The 17,649-nt window shown below is 41.0% G+C and overlaps 1 long non-coding RNA gene across 1 annotated transcript; it reads left to right on the top strand.

Moving 5' to 3' along the window:
* Positions 1-106: 106 nt before the first annotated feature.
* Positions 107-16,927, top strand: LOC120889866 (uncharacterized). The gene is made up of 2 exons (XR_005734051.2): positions 107-548; positions 11,855-16,927. It is a non-coding gene; the product is annotated as an uncharacterized LOC120889866 (long non-coding RNA).
* Positions 16,928-17,649: the final 722 nt, after the last annotated feature.

Below are 17,649 nucleotides of genomic sequence, written 5' to 3'. Positions count from 1 at the left end.
TCCAGCCCCACCCCCTCCCGGATGAATTCCCTCCTGGGCTCTTGGAAGCCTGAATGCTCACCTCTCCCAGGCATGCTAATGAGCTCTTTAAAGCCAAGTGAGCCTCAAGTCTGCAAGCCCAGGAGCTGAGCAGGGGCAGCCTGGGCATGAATAGCAAGTGCCTCCTCTCCCCCTGCTCCCTGCCCTCCACTCAGAGGTTACTGCCTCTTTGGAGTGGCACTTCCACCCGCCTGCGGCCACCCTCCTTTGGGCAGGAATCCCATCAGATTTTACAAGCCAGGCCTCGTCAGTTCTGGTGAGCATGTGAATGGAAATGCCCAGGACAACAGGCACTTTCCCTTGGGAGAAGGGGGAGCCAAGTCACGAGCTGGCTGTCCCAAGGCACCAACAGGAAAGCACCAGCAGCAGACCCCAGAGAGCCGGACAATGGAGAACACCGCCACTGGGACTAGCCGGAACTTCCAAAGACCGTCTTCAGAGAAACACTTCAGTTCTGATGACTTTCATGTCACTTCGTGTTGGAGTGCCAGGAAGCAAGGGAGCAAGTAGTGAGTATTTGTAGAGCAGGGTAGGAAAACTTTTTGTGTGAAAGGCCAGACAGTAAATACTTTGGACTTTGTGGGGACAATAATCTTTGCTGCAATTACTCAACTCTACCATTGTAGGGTGAAAACGCTTGGCGGCGATATGTAAAGGAAGGGCATGGCTATATTCCAGAAAGTTCTGTTCGTGAACACTGAAATTCAAATTTAACTTAATTTTCACACGTCATGAAATCTTCTCCTTTTGCTTTTTGCAAAACCAATAATTAGCTCGTAGGCTGTAGAAAAACTGGTGGGCCAGTCTCCTGGCCTCCATTCTCTGGCAATACTTCTCAAACTACATGTGGAAGATGGCCCACTTTTTAAGAAATTCAAGCTTTCTTAGATGCTTTTGTAAATTTATATCAAAATTGAATACTATAAAACAAAATAAAAACTAAAGAAGTGCACTGGTCAAATTGCTACCAACAATTTGAAGGTACACTCTGGATGTGTAGACTTTTCTCAGGAGGGATGTGTAAATACATCTTAAAAGTTACATCCAAAGTAACTGCTTTGTTGGTGTAGAGTCAGTGAGAAAATTGATTATGTAAATTGTCGTCTCGCATTTTAAAGTGCTTAGAGTCTGTGATTTACATACACAGGCAAACAGCCTCCTGCCCACCCTGCTTACCAGTTCTTAAACGGCCTCTCTCATGGGTTTGAGAGGGCACACTTATTAGGAACTAAAATTCTAACATGATAACCATTGCTACTCAGTATTTTTCTCAACCTAGCATTCTTCTCCACACTCCTATTAACCTGTCTGGGAGGTCTGAGGGTAGGTCTTACCAGGGTTCTGCAATCTGCTGTTTGCCTCCTTGCCCACTCTGGTATCAGGACTCAGATGTCTGTCATAGCTTCTACCCTTGGCACACCAGCAAGAGTATGGTGGCTAGTCTTTCCTTCCTGAAGTTGAGTCATTCCATTTTAATCCTAAGCAATCCTGTCTACACTGAGTTTGAACTATTTCTAACTTACTCCACCAGTTTTCCCAAGAAAAGAAAATCATGACTACAGGCACCCTCTGACTCTCTCTCTCTAATAGGGTTCATAGAAGACCAGCCTTTCATATTTCCACATTCTTGTATTTCAGCTCCATTTCCCTAGGAGACAGGTCACACCAGGGGTAATCAGAGCATCAGAGCTGATCTGTGACCAGGGCCCTGAGACTGCTCAATCTGCTCCAAGCTTGGATGACCTCCTTGCTCCTTCACAGGTGGTTCTAGAGTGCCCTATGATAAGACCTAACTGGCCTTAAAGATAAACCCAGACAGGTCTAAATATTTGAATGACTATAACAAAGGAAAATGCAGAGAGACATCTACTTGGAACTCAAGGTTATCCCACTGGCCCAGAAATCATTTAGTCTGTCGGTTTCTTGTGGGGTTCCACGAAGCTCTAATTACTGTGGTGGTGATGAAATTGATATTTTCAATCGTATTTTAAAGACATAATTTGCATGCAATACAAAAAATGAGCTCATGTTAACTGTATAGTTTGATATGTTTTTGGCAAAATGCCTGCACCCAGGTAGCCACGGTCCTGATCAAGACAGAGAGCATCACCATTAACCCAGAAAGCCCCTCTGCGCCCCTTGGCAGCCCATTACCAACTTGAGTCCCAGCCCTAGGCCACCTCTGCCAGTTTTCTGTGCTATAGATGTCTTCTTTTCACCTCTGGAGTTTAGGGTCAACCGATTCATTCAGCATCTACTCTGTTACATATAAGGCCTCACTTACACAGAGAGAGGTTTTTGAGACTCATCCACATTTCTAACTTGTATTAGTACTTTGCTTCTTTTAATACTGAGCAGAATTTCGTTGTGTGGATACACCACAATTTTCTCATTCATTCGCCAGTTATTTTAACATTTGTTTGGTTTCCAATTTGGGAGTCTTGTGAATGAAACTGCTATGAATATTCACTTACAAATTTGAAGCAAAAATACCCTTTTATTTCTCTTAAGTAAACACTTAGAAGGAAAACTGCTATATGATAAATAGATGTTATATATAGTTATATGGTAAGTGTATGTTAACTTTATTTTTAAAAAGTTGCCGAAAATTTTCCAATGTTCTTTGGCCACTTTACATTCCTATGGGAATTCTGATTGCTCCAGAACCTCACCAACTCTTAATATTGTAGGTCCTTTTACTTTAATCCATCATAGTGGATGTGTAGAGCTATTTCAACAACATTTTAATACGCAGTTCTCTGGTGATTAACGTTAACGTGTGCTTATTCATGGTTCCCATATCTTCTTGAATGAAGTGCCTGTTTAACTCTTCTGTACATTTTTTAAAAATTGGAGTTCTGTATCTTCTTACTACTGAGTTGCAATTTAGAATGAGAGAATAAAGGAGGAAGGAAGGAAGAAAGAAAGGAAAGAAAGAAGGAAGGGAGGGAGATAGATACACACATATCCTGAATGTGGTGGTTAATTTTATATGTGTATTTGACTGGATCATGGGGTACCCTGATATTTGAATAAACATCATTTCTGAGTATACACTTCTGTGAGAATGTTTCCTGTGGAGATTAATATTTGAATTTATAAACTAGATGGCTCTTCCCAGTGTGGGTGGGCACCATCCAATCCATTGAGCCCTTAAAAAGAACAAAAAGTTGATGAAGAATTTACTTTGCTAGATTGCTTGAAATGGGCTGTCAATCTCTTCCTGCCTTTGGGCTGAAATCTTAAACCATCTGCTCCTTTGATTCTCAAGCCTTCAGACTTGTACTGACCTACGCCACCAGTTTTCCTGGGTCTCCAACTTGCAGACAGCAAAGCGGACGACTCAGCCTCTACAATCACAAACCAATTCCTCATAATAAATCTCATCTTTATGAAAAACATAAATATTTCATGTATATTCATTCACAGTCCACACACACACACACACACACACACGCACACACAATTGGTTCTCTTTCTCTGTAGAACCCTGACTGATAAGGCCCTTTGTTTGATACATGTTGTGTAATTTTTTTTCTAGTGTATGGTTTGCCTTTTATTTTCTAAACCAATCTTTTAAAGATTAAAAACATTTTATTTTGGTGAAATAATGTTTTTCATTTTATTCCTTATGGCAAATATTCTTTGTGTTCTGAGAAATTTTGCCCAAGCCAAGTTGGAACAGATTCTCTCTCATATTTTTTTCTAGAAAACCTAGAGCATTACTTATCTCTTTGGAATATATGATACATTTCAAATTAATTTTTGTGGTTCTGTGAGGCAAGAATCAAGGATTTTTTTTAAAATGCCCTTTCCATTGTTCCAGTGCCATTTATGGAGATTATTCTCTCCCTCTTTGAATTGCCTGGTCCCTTTGATAAAAATCAATCAACCATATATTCTAGACTGCCCAGTCCATTCCAATGACTTATATGTTTATTATATTATTACCATACTGTTATGATGATAACTGTACATTAAATGTTGAAATCAGGTAGGATTTCAACTTTGCTCATCTTTTTCAAAATTGTTTTGATAAATGAGATCCTTGGTCTTTGCATTTTTAAATAAATCTTAGAATTAAAAAAAAAATAAGCCTGATATTTTTATTGTAATTATATTGAATCAATAGATCAGTTTTGGGAGAATTGAATTCCTGTATGAACTCTTCCAAACAATGAACATGGTTTTTATCTTTTGATTTTTTAAAAATTTCTCTCCTTAACACAAAGCATTGAAAAGGAGATGGAAATGTTAATTACCATGATTTAAACAGTATATATTGTATCTACTGAAATATCATATTTTATCCCAGAAATATGTAAAATCATGACATTTTAGTCAAAAATGTTTGAAAAATGTTTGAGGGGATTTATTTAATTTGTACAAACAATGCTTGGTAGTGTCTGTGTAGAAGTCATAGAGTTTGTTATACTTACTATTGTATTTATTCTTATAGTTATTTGTTATATAATTATAAAAGACTGTCAGCAAAAGGTTGAACAAATAGTGATGTTGTCCTTTCCTGGTTCCTGATCTGTAGAGAGAATATATTTAACCTTCCCCAATTGTTACGATATAAGTGGTAGGTTTTTATACAGAATCCCTAACACATTGAGGAAAGCACCTTTTAGTCCTAGTTTTCTGAAATTTTTTTAAATTATAAATGACTGTTGATTTTTGCCAAGTATATTTTCTGTGTCTATAGAGAAAAACCATATGGCTTTTATTCTTTATAATATGTTAAGAGTCATTGCTTGATTTTTTTTTTAAAAAAAAACAATGAACCAATCTTACACTCCTGAAGTAAAAACTACTGGGACATATTATACTGATTTGTTGCATATTGTTAAATTCAAAATCCTAATACTTTTCTAATAATTTTTGTATCTCTCATCATTATGGTATATTTATAGGATACTTTAGGGATAACTTGTAGGAGATCTGACACTGAGGAGTTTCATAGGACATGGAATTTTCAGTGTTAAAACTGGTGTAGTCAAACACAAAATCAGAGAGTTGGTCGCCCTAGATATTAATTTCTAGATACTAGCCTCTGACTTCATAATATTTTTGTCTGGTTTTGGTATTAAGACAATGTTGAACTTATAATCAGAATGCTTCCACTGCTCTTTTATGAAACATTTTGTAGAACTGGTAAAATTTATTCCTTGATATTTTGATGGAATTCGCTAGAAAAACCACTTATATCCTAATGGCTCTTTTTGGACAAGTTTTTGATGTTTAATTCAAATGTTATAGTACATGTAGAGCTGTTTATATTTTCTATATCTTCTTGTTCCATTTGATGGTTTCTCCAAAATAACAGCACCCTAATAATCCCCAGTACCTATGAATGTGCTATGTTACATGGAAAGGGGGAATACAGTGGTCCTGCCAGCAAAATACAGGTGTGTTTATTGTCAAGTACAATCAACATAATGTTTCCCTCTGGAGTAAAGTCATATAGGCTACTATCCAAAAGATCCATGTTTCCTGAACCTGAGGTTCTTATGTAATGCAACCCCATAGCTTGTTCCCATGTCATCTGGCCTTCTTTTCTTTACTTTGTGGAAATTGGGACTCAAGGGATCAGCATGAATACTAATACTATGACTACTGCTCTTGTGGTATATAATTAAGTCCTTTATCTCTGACCCAGGAATCTCATGTCTTCTGCCAGCATTCATGAAACTATGGCAGCTAATTCATTAGGTTGCAAATAAGAAACAAATCTGAGAACTTGCACAGCACTTGACAGGCTTTTATTTTTATAAATATAGACATTTAGAGCCATCCACTTACCTATATGTGTTGCTTTCGCTGCCTCAAATGTTTATTTTAATTATAATTTAGTTCCAGATATTTTCTAATTTTCCTTGGTTTTTTTTTCGACCTGTGAATTATCTAGAAATTTGTTGTTTACTTTTTTTTTTCAAGATTTTCTGTTATAATTTCTTTTTTCTTAATTGATTAAAAAAATGACAGCAGAATGCATTACAATTCTATTATGCATATATACCACATTTTTTCATATCTCTGTTGTATATAAAGTATTTGGACACCCAATTTGTGTCTTCATACATGTACTTTGGATAATGATGTCTATCACATTCTACCATCCTTGCTAATCCCCTGCCCTGTTGTTTACTTTTTAACAATTGGAGAATTTCCTAGATATGTAATCCTATTACTGGTTGCTAATTTAATTTTATTAAAGTAATAAAAATACTCTGTTGGACTGAAGTCCCTTTTTATTTATTAAGACTGATTTTATGGCACAAAGTATCATCTATATTAGTGAATGTTCTATTTGTACTTTAAAGAAATGAGCATTCTTTCTTTGTTGGGCATGATATTTTGAGTTTCAACTATATAAAGCTGATCAACAGTGTCATTCAGTGTTTATAATGTAAATGATTTATTTCCATATAGCTTAATAATTATGTAGAAGTGTTCAATGCTACAATCAAAACTATGGGTTTATCTAGTTCCTTTTTCCAATTATGTGATTTTTTCCCCTTCATGTAGTTTTATAATTAGGTGCATCTACATTTGCAAATGCTAGATTTTCCTGATAACTTTACAGTTTTATCACTATGAAACATTTTTAATTGTGGGTAATATTCTTTTTACTAAATAGTAAACATGACTTTCCATACTAAAGATTTTGCATGGTACTTTATTTCTATCCTCTTACTTTTTAACTTTATGTGCACTAATATTTAAAATGTGTTTCTTGAAGATAGACCATTATCTTTTTATGCCATGCGACCTTATTTTTTTTTGTTTAGTTGAAGTGTTTATACCATGCATATCTAATTCAATTATCAATATGCTTGGGTTTATATACATCATCTTGTTATTTATTTGTATGTGTCCTGTCTGATTCCTGTCCCTTATTTCTCTTTTCTCTGCCTTTTTTTTGGGGGGGGGAGGTGGGAAGTGGGTAATTTAGTATTCTTTAGTGTTAACATTTTTCTGTTTCACTTGCTTAAATTTTAATAGTTCTTCTAAAATATAGGTTTTTTGATGTTGTTTTTGGTGGTGGTGGTTGGTTTGTTCCTTGTTTTTGTAGTTCTGATAATAGGAGCCAGGGTTTTGCTCATGCTAGGTAAGTATTTTACCACTGAACCACATACCCAGTCCCTAGAATATAAGTCTTTACCTTAAAAAGTTACAGTGTATATTTGAAAAAAATATTATTTTATGTCATGTTTAATGTAACAAACACACAGTGGCTTATTTCCATTGCTTCATTCCTGTCCACTGTGCCTGTTGCTAAGAAGTGACTTTTCTGGGGTCTCTATTGAATCCCCAGGTGTTCAACAAGATCTCTCCCTTGTGACTGATAGAAGTAAAATGTCTTTCAATCTTATTTAAGTTTTGAGATTGTTCAGTTTATTCTCCTGAGTAGTTTTTTGTTGTGTTGTGGTTTTGGCCTGACCTCATGAATTTTTACCCTTTACAAATTAAGTCAAATATTGAAGAAACTTCTATGTCGTTTCAGGGTTGAAAAGTGACCACCTGATATACAAAATTATATCTGCAGTGGATCTAGGGCCTGTGGGGTGTAAAACACATCAAATGATAGGGGGACACTGGAGTCACCATTACAGAGGTCTATCTTTCAGATGTGTACTGAGTCCCAGGATCCAAAATGCAAGGCAGTGGCCATTCACGGGCATCTGCTTTTCATTTTGAAGATCTGTCTTGGCCACTCAAGGATGAATCTAGACACTTAAATCACAGCAACAGGTAGTGAGGCCTCATGGACCCAGGTTCTGTCCTAAATGCCACAGGCACTGAGTGGAATAAATCGTCGTCCCTGCACGGAGTAGAGTTGGAAAAGGACACCTACAGTGAACAAACACGTAGGTGAAATTATGTGACCGTTGATGCCAAGAGGGGTATTACTAAAGCCCTAGGAAAGTACAAATACCTGAACCTTTTGTTTGGATTGAGCAGGGGAGCTAGAGATGGCTTTACAGAACAGGAAGCCTTTGAGGAAGGATTTGGTGAATCAACAGACTTTTTCAAAGGACAAAGGCAAAAGGTATTTCAACCTGAAGAAACATCATGAAAAGAGGCACAGGGGCATGAAAGTATGCGAGGTTTTCTGCCTCTGCTTTCAAGTGGAAGTGCAGAGTGGAAAGATTCTGAAATGAGCAGAGAAGGGTAAGCAGGAGCTCTATCAGGGAGGGCCTTGAACGCCAGGCTCGATGGCTTCAACTTTATTTTTGGAAAAGGGGGAAAATTTTTTATAATTTTTATATAATTTGTATTCTTCAGTGATAATTCTGCAATCTGAGAGGTGTGTGGCAGGCAGGATCCCGGGGGAGGACATGGACATTCCAGAGAGGGAGCGAGGACAGGCGCAGCTCAGGAAGGGCGAAGAATGAGGACAACCCCAGAAGCAGCCCAGGTCCCCAGTGCTGGTGGTGAAGGCACACAGGGCCCCTTCAGCCAAGGCCACGCCTGGGCCCTGAGTCCCACAGAGACTCAGGCGAAAGCTGGAATCTCAGATTCTCTCTCTGCTTAGACCAACTTTTGTGATGGAATCACCTTATTTTTTGATTGTTTGGCATATGAATTAAATAAATTTGCTCAATTCCCATATTTTCTTTTGTAAAAAAAATAATAAAAGTAATAAGATATAACCAATAACTTTACTAAATTAAGATGGAAAGAGCACAGAGTCAGCAGACATGTAAGAACTTCATCCCCTTCTCAACTTTCACCTGCCATGAATCCCTTGTGAAAAAAAAAATGAGAAGAAGAGGAATGTTTATCGCTCAGGAGGAGGGTACAGATGGAATGAGACAGTTTGTGTGTTTTCAACTTATTCTATGGCTCATCCCAGATCTGCTCATCCATGCTCATGTCCAGCTAAGGCTCACACCCTATTCGTGGTCACAAAGGTGCTCTGGCTGCCACCATTGCCAGCCGTTGAGGTGTGCACTCTACAGCAAGGGCCAGACCTTGGCATGACTGATCTTGTGCCTGCTTAGTAAGAGCTGCTAAGGCTCAGTGTCCAGGACCAGCTAGGCCACCTGAGAAGTCTCTGACCTCCCCCAGTGGCTGCCTGGAGAGGAGCTGAATAACTCAACCTGAAATTTGGAGAATGCACTTGAGATGGATTTTGTCCATCATTCATAAGAGGGAAGAAAATGAACCAAGTCACAGTGGTTCCTTAAGTCTTTCTGAGATTTCCCATGTGACCAGGCAGCTTATTTTTTACTTTCTTAAGAAACTATGGACAGCAAGTAAAAGTCCATCTTATATTTGCTTTTCCTCTTCCTCAGTCTTATTTCCCTGTTTTCTCTCTTTTTTTTTCTTCTGAAACATCACCACATGAGCTTTGCCTCAAAATCCACTTTGCTCCTCAAAATCAAGTTTAGTTTATAGGACGGAGGCTAGGTACACATCATAATATGTTCAATTAGTGTCTTTTCTTAACTTCTTAGCAATGTGTTTCCTTCTTATACTTTATAGGTCCTTGTGAGGTTCAATTAAGATAGAACAAGAGAATGGGCGCGTGACTCAGTGTAGTGTTCCTGCCTAGCATGCACGAGGACCTGGGTTTGGTCCCCACTGAAAAAACTTCAGATAATACAGAGACAATCATATTGCAAAGTCCCTTTGTGAGCAGCAACTATACTGTGTGGATGTTGAGCCTCATTACAAATTAATTAATACGGTTGGGCTAGCCAATCAAGTGACTTTTCTTTTACAAGATAAACAGGCGAACTTGTTATTAAATGCAGAGGAATGATTGCTACCACAGCCCTTTACCAGCTGGGCTGCCTTGGAAAAGTCGCTTCTCTTCTCTGAGCCCCAGTTTCCTCATTTCTAAAATGTGAATTATAATATCTAATTCCCTTCACTGTTTGAAGTTTTCATAAAATCATGGTGTCCATTGGCTCTGTAAACTTTTACAAACTATGGGAATGAAAAGGATCATAGTGAGAAACAGCAAGGTAGCAGCTCAATAAATACTCGTTGAATAAACATCTGCTTGTGAAATACAGAAAAAGAATTCAAAGAGTGTCCAGGGTCTTGATGAAAGTAGGCCTGCACCTTGATTCTTAGTATATAAACATCCCTGAGAATTTAGAGCAAGAGAGTAGGAATTAGATGTCTTATTCTTACTGGCTGCTTTAATCTCTGCTTCTCTCAATATTACAAAATGTAGCCCAAATATAAAGTAGGACTAATCCTACTTTTGGGGTGTGGTAAAACATAATAGATCCATTTATTTAGCTGGAGTGTATTGTCAACCACCTCAGGGATTTATACTTATCATAACTTATATTTGTTGGTTTTATACCTTATCTGTCATTTATATCACTATAGTATTTTATCTGCCCAATCATCCTTTGAGGTAGGTCTGATTTGCTCATTTCCAGTTAAAGAAACTGAGATTTGGAGAAGTTTGGTAACTTGACTCAGATACCAAGGATAATAGCTTTGTGGAACCAATATTTGAAACAAGATGTGTCTCATACCCAAGTCTGTGCTTGTTCCTCTCTACCAAGGCCACATCTGAGAGTAGCGTCCTCTCTGTTATAACTTTCCTTTACCTTTTCAAATTTGGCTCTTCAAAATCCATTTGATGAAAAACTGAATTCCTAGAATCTAAGAACAACTGCAAAACTAAAATTGAAATGACACATGAATTAACTATCAACTGGTGGCTCTCAAGGAAAAAAAAAAGTCATCATCATGTAGTGTTTGCCCATTTCCGTGGTGCAAATTTTCCCACCGTGGTCAACTTATATTTATTTTTCCAAAGAACTGGTATTACATCTAGAGAATCAAGATATTCAGGTACTGTGGCTAAATCTCTGACATTTTTTCCCCTTCAACTACAGAAGAAGTAAACTCAGTGGGTAGAATGTTCTCAAAGCTGCATTTCCCTAAGACCTTTTCTTTCCTAAACCTAAGGCAGCTGCTATGTCCTATACACATGCATAGGTGCCAAATAAGTCTAGGAGTGTAAAGGAAATTTTGGAAAAGAATGATCCTATTGTCGGTGGCTGCTTTTTTGTTTGATCTATGGCTGTGGTTTTTCTACTGCCTGCTGATTATATTGCAGGACGCAGCAGCTTGCCTTGGAATCCTGATGGTCATATGGACACTGGTGATTTCCCCAGCCCACCCCAGCTGCTTCACGAAGGAAAAAGGGAATGGCGGATGCGACTGTGCTTGGAATATTACATTCCGAGATGGACAGATTTGAATCTAGCAAAAGGGATCTCCACCAAAGAGTTCAAAGATAACTTGTTTCTGGGTTCAGTGGCATATTTCTGTAATCCCAGATACTCAGGAGGCCAAGGCAGGAAGATGGTCCGTACAAAGCCAGTCTGGGCAACTCAAAAAATTAAAAATGAAAAGGACTGGGAAGGTAGCTCAGAGGTAGAATGCTCCTGGGTTCAATTCCCAGTTCCCCATCCCCACCTCCAGTAAAGATAACTTGTGTTAGTCGGGGAATCCAATGATGTCCCATGCCCATTTCCCAATGCAGACTTCCTGTAAGTGGTCACCTATACAGACAGCCAAGCCACATTTTTAAGTGATCCGAGCAAAAATCATCCATACCCACCACAGCATGATCAGGAAGGCCAAAAAATTAGTAACATATGACAGACCAAGTGTGATACTCAGCAGTTGGCTTACCTCATTGACATCCCCGTGGTATTGAAGAAAAAAAAACCCGAGACACAGAAAAATGACTTCACCAGCATCACATGCAGATCTCCCCCCTTGCATTTCTGACTCTCTAATATTTCCATTGCATTATGCTGCCTTTCAGATGACAAGAGAGTGAGGAATCGGCAAGTCAAGTCACTGACGACATGATTCACTCACAGGTTGGCCGCCCCACGAGACGTGGCTTCTGCGTGGAGAGACCCATCCCACCTTGAAGATGCCGTGAGCTCCTGGGTTGTGATTCCTCGTTATTTCTACAATTTAAGGGAAAGGAAACCAGCATCTCTGAAGCTCTCCTCTGTGCCAGGTAACATGCCAAACTTTCATCATCTGTCATCACTTACAACACCCGACTCACCTTGCCAGAGAGGCAGCAGGGAGACCTCTCTTATCTCTGGATCTACACACACAGGTTTATGTGAATTGCAATCAATATTTGCAATCAATATTTACTGCACAAAGAGAAGCAGACATGGAAGCCATAGTCCTGGTCACCAGCTTTCCCAAATGACCTGTCTCCTGGCTCATATTCAACGGAGGGCCATTCCCTCTTCCAAGAAAACATCAGCTAAACCCAGGGGGCAGGAAAGAGAAAGAGAGAGAAGCCAAAATGCGAGGATCATTTTTTCCTAGCCTGAGGGATGAAGATGTTGAAGCTCTGTCTTTGTTTTTGGTTTTAGGATTAGTATTTTATTTTTGTTTGTGTGTCAATTAAATGAGTGCCCGAGACAGAAGTCATCTCTGCAATAGGCAGGTCATGCTCTGATAAAAATGGGCACACGGAGGAATTCAAAGTCATGCATCCCAAGGTGATTCTGCTGCTCTCTAGAGGGTCAGCAGCCGCTCAGCCTGGCTCCCCCTCCCCTCACTGTCTTCATTAGTGACTCTCCTCCTGGCAATGGGCCTGGTGTCCCACTGGGGCCAGCATGGAGGGAGCGTGTCTGTGCAGAGCACCTCTGTCAAAATGTGCAGAGTCTCCTGGAGGTAGAGAAAAGGAGAGGTAGAGAAGGAGGAGGAGGGGTGGAAAGAGGGACCAAAAAGAAAGTGGTAGGAAGACAGGGAGAGGGAAGGATGGTATGATGCTGAGGGAGGGTCACAAGGAAAGAGAAGAGAGGAGAGGAGGTGAGGGGAGGGGAGAGGAGAGAGAGGAGACAAAGGAGACCAACCGTTGATGGTGCCGAGGTCCCCCAACAGGCCAGGCATGGATATCAAGATAAGGGAGAGGCAGTTAGAAGAAAGGGAGCAGAGGAACAGTGGAGGACAGCTATGGTTCTGGAAGATAAAGGCAAGCTCCTCAGAAAATTTAGAAGGCAAATTAGTGACGATGGAGAAGGAGAAGGGCCATGATTGAGTGCATGTCACAGGCTCTGTCTCAATTCGTTGTCGCTGTAGCCCCACCTGGTAAGGAAAGTGAGACACAGGAAGGTTTGAAATCACACTGCATAGAACTAGAGTCGGAAGTCACTGCACACTCATTGCTACCCCACCCAAAGCATCCAACCAATGCAAGCCTGGCTCTTTGGAGGTGCCATGTCTCAGCCCTCCTGCCCACCCTGCCCAGTGAGCCAGGCTTTCTGCCTTGGGCCAGGTGGACCTGTCTCGAAAGGTGGTAGGAATGAATCCTCTAAGGAGCTCACTTCCCATCGTCTTCCCAAAGCTCTTACCGTCTCCATGTAAATGAAGACCCGGATGAGAAAGCACGGCAAGCAAGCCACAGGCACACGGTGCTGGTTCTCATAGACTCCTGAGCTGCCCATTGCCGTCTAGTCAAGGCGGCAGGCACTGCTGTTCAATGTTCTGCCCGGTTTTAGTGCTCAGCTCAGGAAGTCATTCTATGTAAGTTGGGGAGCCCCTTTGCCCATGCACGGAGATGAGGTTGCTTCTCAGCTTCCTCATTTTATTGAATACCTACTTAGTATCCAGCATAGTCTAATTTAAAACTCAGGAGTTCCTTTTGAGGTTCTCAATGTTGTCATTTACACTTTAAAGTGAGACATGAATCCTTGGAAAGTCCAAATCACGTTCCTGGGAGGTTTGTGGTCATCCAGATGCAGTGTTCCCCCAGCACCTTTTGCTAAGTGGGCAAAGCACTATAGATAAAGAACTGTTTTATTTGCTAAGCAGATTCTAGAGGAGGGAAACAGAGAAGAATTTTGTTCTTCCTGACCACTCTCCATGAACAGGCCTCACTAAGAGGCTCTTTCTCTACCCTTGAGAGGGGAGACTCAGATTGGTTCCATAACTTTTCAAGGTATTCCAGGATCATAAGCCTTCCAGTGATTTTGGTTTTCAAAAGCACTCATATTTGAATAATTTAAACATCCTGTCTAGGATAATAATCAACAGGAGAGCAGAGTCCAGTGTAGAACTCTCTCCACCTGTAGTTCAGGCCTGTGCTATAGGAGCAGGGGAGCAGGGACAAGGTACCATCTGGCCTCAGGCAAAGGGACTTTAGTCATATCATTTCTACACCAGAGGAAATCAACACAAGCCTCACAGGGAAGGCACACGCTGAGCCCACCAAGGGACATCCTTGAAGCCACTCTAATTGATTGAGGCCTCTACTATTATGCCAGCAGTCTCTTAGCATGTTCTGCACAATGGCACCTGGCTTCAGGATCTACAGGGGTTTATTCCCACCCAACACGAAGACTGAAGCTGCCACTTCTACACCTCTCCCAGAAGCAGTGAGAATACAGAAGAGGTCAGCTTTGTGAATATTATATGCATAACTGTAACACTGAGCTATTATCCATTTGGCAAGGGTTTCTTTATTCTACTTAATTGAAATCAGAGCTCATGACCTGGCATGAGAGCTGGCATATACCTTCAAAGAAAAATGCACATATGGGTCACTCCATAAAATATCTGCTCAGAACTCAGAGAACCCAGCTAGTTTTCTCACTAACTCTCAGGAGGGGAAGCAGGCATTCCTGTGCTCGTTCCAACATTGTTCAGGGAAAAGAGTATTCTAGCCAATGGTCCCACTCCCAGAGCTAGCCACATGAGGGGCTGGGGTGGCGGGATGCATCTGTCAAGCATCAAGCATCTTAGCTGAAGAAGATAACTTCAAATCACCCAACCAACCACCCTTGCTCCCATGTCATGCTCGGAAAGTAGCCCTCTGATTATTTACCGACAGAAAAACCTTCAAGGAGCACAATGATGTGTTTTATTCTGCTTTGTCAGCTTAGGTAAGCTGGAACTCGATTTCCCAGAATCTCCTTCACTATATGTATGGTTCCAGAAAAAAAAAAAAATGCCACCAAAAGAGGAACTTGCAGGGGCTGTGGCAGGCCAAGGTGAAGCAGAAGCTGTCACATTCAGCCGGATCATATATGATGGCTGACAGGCACAGAGAGAGGTGCCCCAGTTCCCCGCTGTGCTCTCTGTCCTTGGCTCAGCAACCAACTCATGTTCTGCAACGTCGTGGTCCAGGCTCGCTGCAGATGTCTGGCTGCAGACCCAGAGGAGGTGGCCGCGCGAAGGCAAGAGCCACCTCACCCACCACACCCACAGCACGTGTAAGGCTGAGGCAGCCGGCCAGAGAACACAGAGTGTCACGACTGGAGAAAAATCGTAAAATTCCAAAGTTATGACAGCACAAGGGAAAAAGCCATTCTGTAGGAGAGCCTCGCCTGCAGGAGACACTCTCCCTGAGGACTTGGAGGAAACAGGCTTCACAAAGACAGCAACAGGCAGAATGTTCACTGCCCTCGAAATTCACATGTTGAAATCCTAATCCCCACTGAGGTGGTATGGAGAAGGGACACCTCTGGGAAGGGATTAGGCCACGAGGGTGGAGCCCACAGAATGGGATGTGTGCCCTTATGAGACCCCAGAGATTCCCTGCCTCTTCAGCCATGTGAGGGCGCGGCAAGGAGGCGCCATCTATGAATGGGAAAGGGGCCTCTCAACAGTCACCAAATCTGCTGGTGTCTTAATCTTGGACTTCCCAGTCTTCAGATCTGTCAGAAATAAGTTTCTGTTGCTCATAATCCACCTTATGTATGGTTTTTTGGCTATAGAAACCCAAAGGCACTGCCAGGTGCTGTGGTGCACACCTGTAATCTCAGCAATCCAGGAGGCTAAGGCTGGGGGATTGCAGGCTCAAAATCAGTCTCAGCAACTTGGTGAAGCCCTAAGCAACTTAGAGAGACCCTGTCTTGAAATAAAAAAATAAAAAGGGTTACGGATGTAGCTCAGGGGTTAAGTACCCCAGGTTCAATCCCCAGTACCCCAAACCAAAAAACTCAAATGGACTAAGACAAATACTATTCATTCCTGATCTAGTTTTTAGAGTAAATTGTGAGCAGAGGTATTAAGTTAGTAATGAAGATCCTAACATAAAGTTGGTATAGTCTGCAGGTAATAGCAACTATGAGCCCACAGAAAAGGGTCAACCAACTCCACACAACCAAGATGAAAACCTGCACACCTGTATAACTTCTAAACACCTAGCTTTACCTGATTAAGGCTTTTTACCAAGGCCTTACTAAGGAGGAATTCAGAAAACAGTAATTGAACCCCATTTTTAAAAACTATGCATGTGTCTACTATAGTATAGTGATTGGATGCATGATTTCTGGGGCAGCTTTCCTGAGTCCAAATCCTGATTCTGCTATGTCTGAGCTGAGGGGGTAGCTCAGATGCTCCCTGCCTGTTTCCTCATCTCTAAGATGATGATAATTATGGGACAGATCTCAGAGGGATGTTTTGAAGATAATGAAATAAAAATTACAGGAGCCCATTGTTTTGTACCAAACCCCTGCATTGGACCCCAAGAGACCAGACTCCAAATCAAAGTGGACTCACTCATATTAAAAGTTCCATGTCACCAGGATGAAACTAAGTTGTGTTCTGACCTTCAGAGAAGTCAGGAGCGATAGGGCCAAGTTTCCCAACTACCATTTTCTGCCTTCATCTTTACAAAAAAGTAAACTGATGTTCACCAATCAGTGATTTTTCTATTGTCCTCTCCCTGACTCCACCTTACAAGGAAAGTATCTTTAAAATAGCTGATCTGTGGTTTGTTCTTTCTTTCTTTTTTTTTTTTCAGCCTTTCTCTATAAAACCAACCTCTTGTACTTAGCTCACCAGAATATTTATTCTGTTTTGTGGATTGGAATATTACTTGATTGTAGAATCACAAATAAAGCCAATTAAGATCTTAAAATTTGTTGTAATTTTGTCTTTTGAGAGGAAGAAATGAGTCAATATTTGTAAAGCACCTGCGAAAGCTCTTGGCATATACCAATTGCTGTACAGGTGTTTGTTCTAAGCAAACCATTTTCCATTTTCATTCCACGGTGTGAACTCAACCTTCCTCGTAAAAAAAATCTTTCTATGGCTTCCTAGTTCTAATCAGTCTATTCTCCATCCACACGCTCAATTAATTGATATAAAAAGAGATGTCTTTCCAGCAACTGTGCTCAGGGGCATGGCGCTAAGGGGAAGCAAAGGCGGCAGAGTAATGTCCCTACAAAATTCTATTTTGCAAAAGTCAGTTGGTGACCCTGGTTGGACTTAAGTTCAAGTGGAACCACTGAGTCTCTCCAGACAATGTCCATCTGGATGTTCTTTCAGGACCAGCTTTAAATGACCTCTGCTTTTCCCTTGCCCCATGGCAAGATGGTGGGTATCCGTGACTAGGTACTGCCACTCACCGTCAATCCCCCAGACTGTTCCCTGGGAATCCTAAGCAACGAATCAACGTTGCCTTTCCTGCTGGGGAGCCAGGGAGAAGGTTCCTCTTGGCTTGAGGCTCTGTGTTTTCACTGGAGGATCCCTTCTTTGCTGCTTTCTCTCCCACCAATGGTTGGGAGATGACCTTCCCAAACCACACCGATGTCGGTTCTGTGTTAGTCCTGCACAGAGGTGGGAAGGCAGGAGTGAATG

This window comes from Ictidomys tridecemlineatus, chromosome 4 (assembly GCF_052094955.1).
Source record: "Ictidomys tridecemlineatus isolate mIctTri1 chromosome 4, mIctTri1.hap1, whole genome shotgun sequence".
In the NCBI taxonomy this organism is placed as follows: domain Eukaryota; kingdom Metazoa; phylum Chordata; class Mammalia; order Rodentia; family Sciuridae; genus Ictidomys; species Ictidomys tridecemlineatus.
Note: the sequence above shows the minus strand (reverse complement) of the source record. Positions and strands in the feature narration are given on the sequence as shown.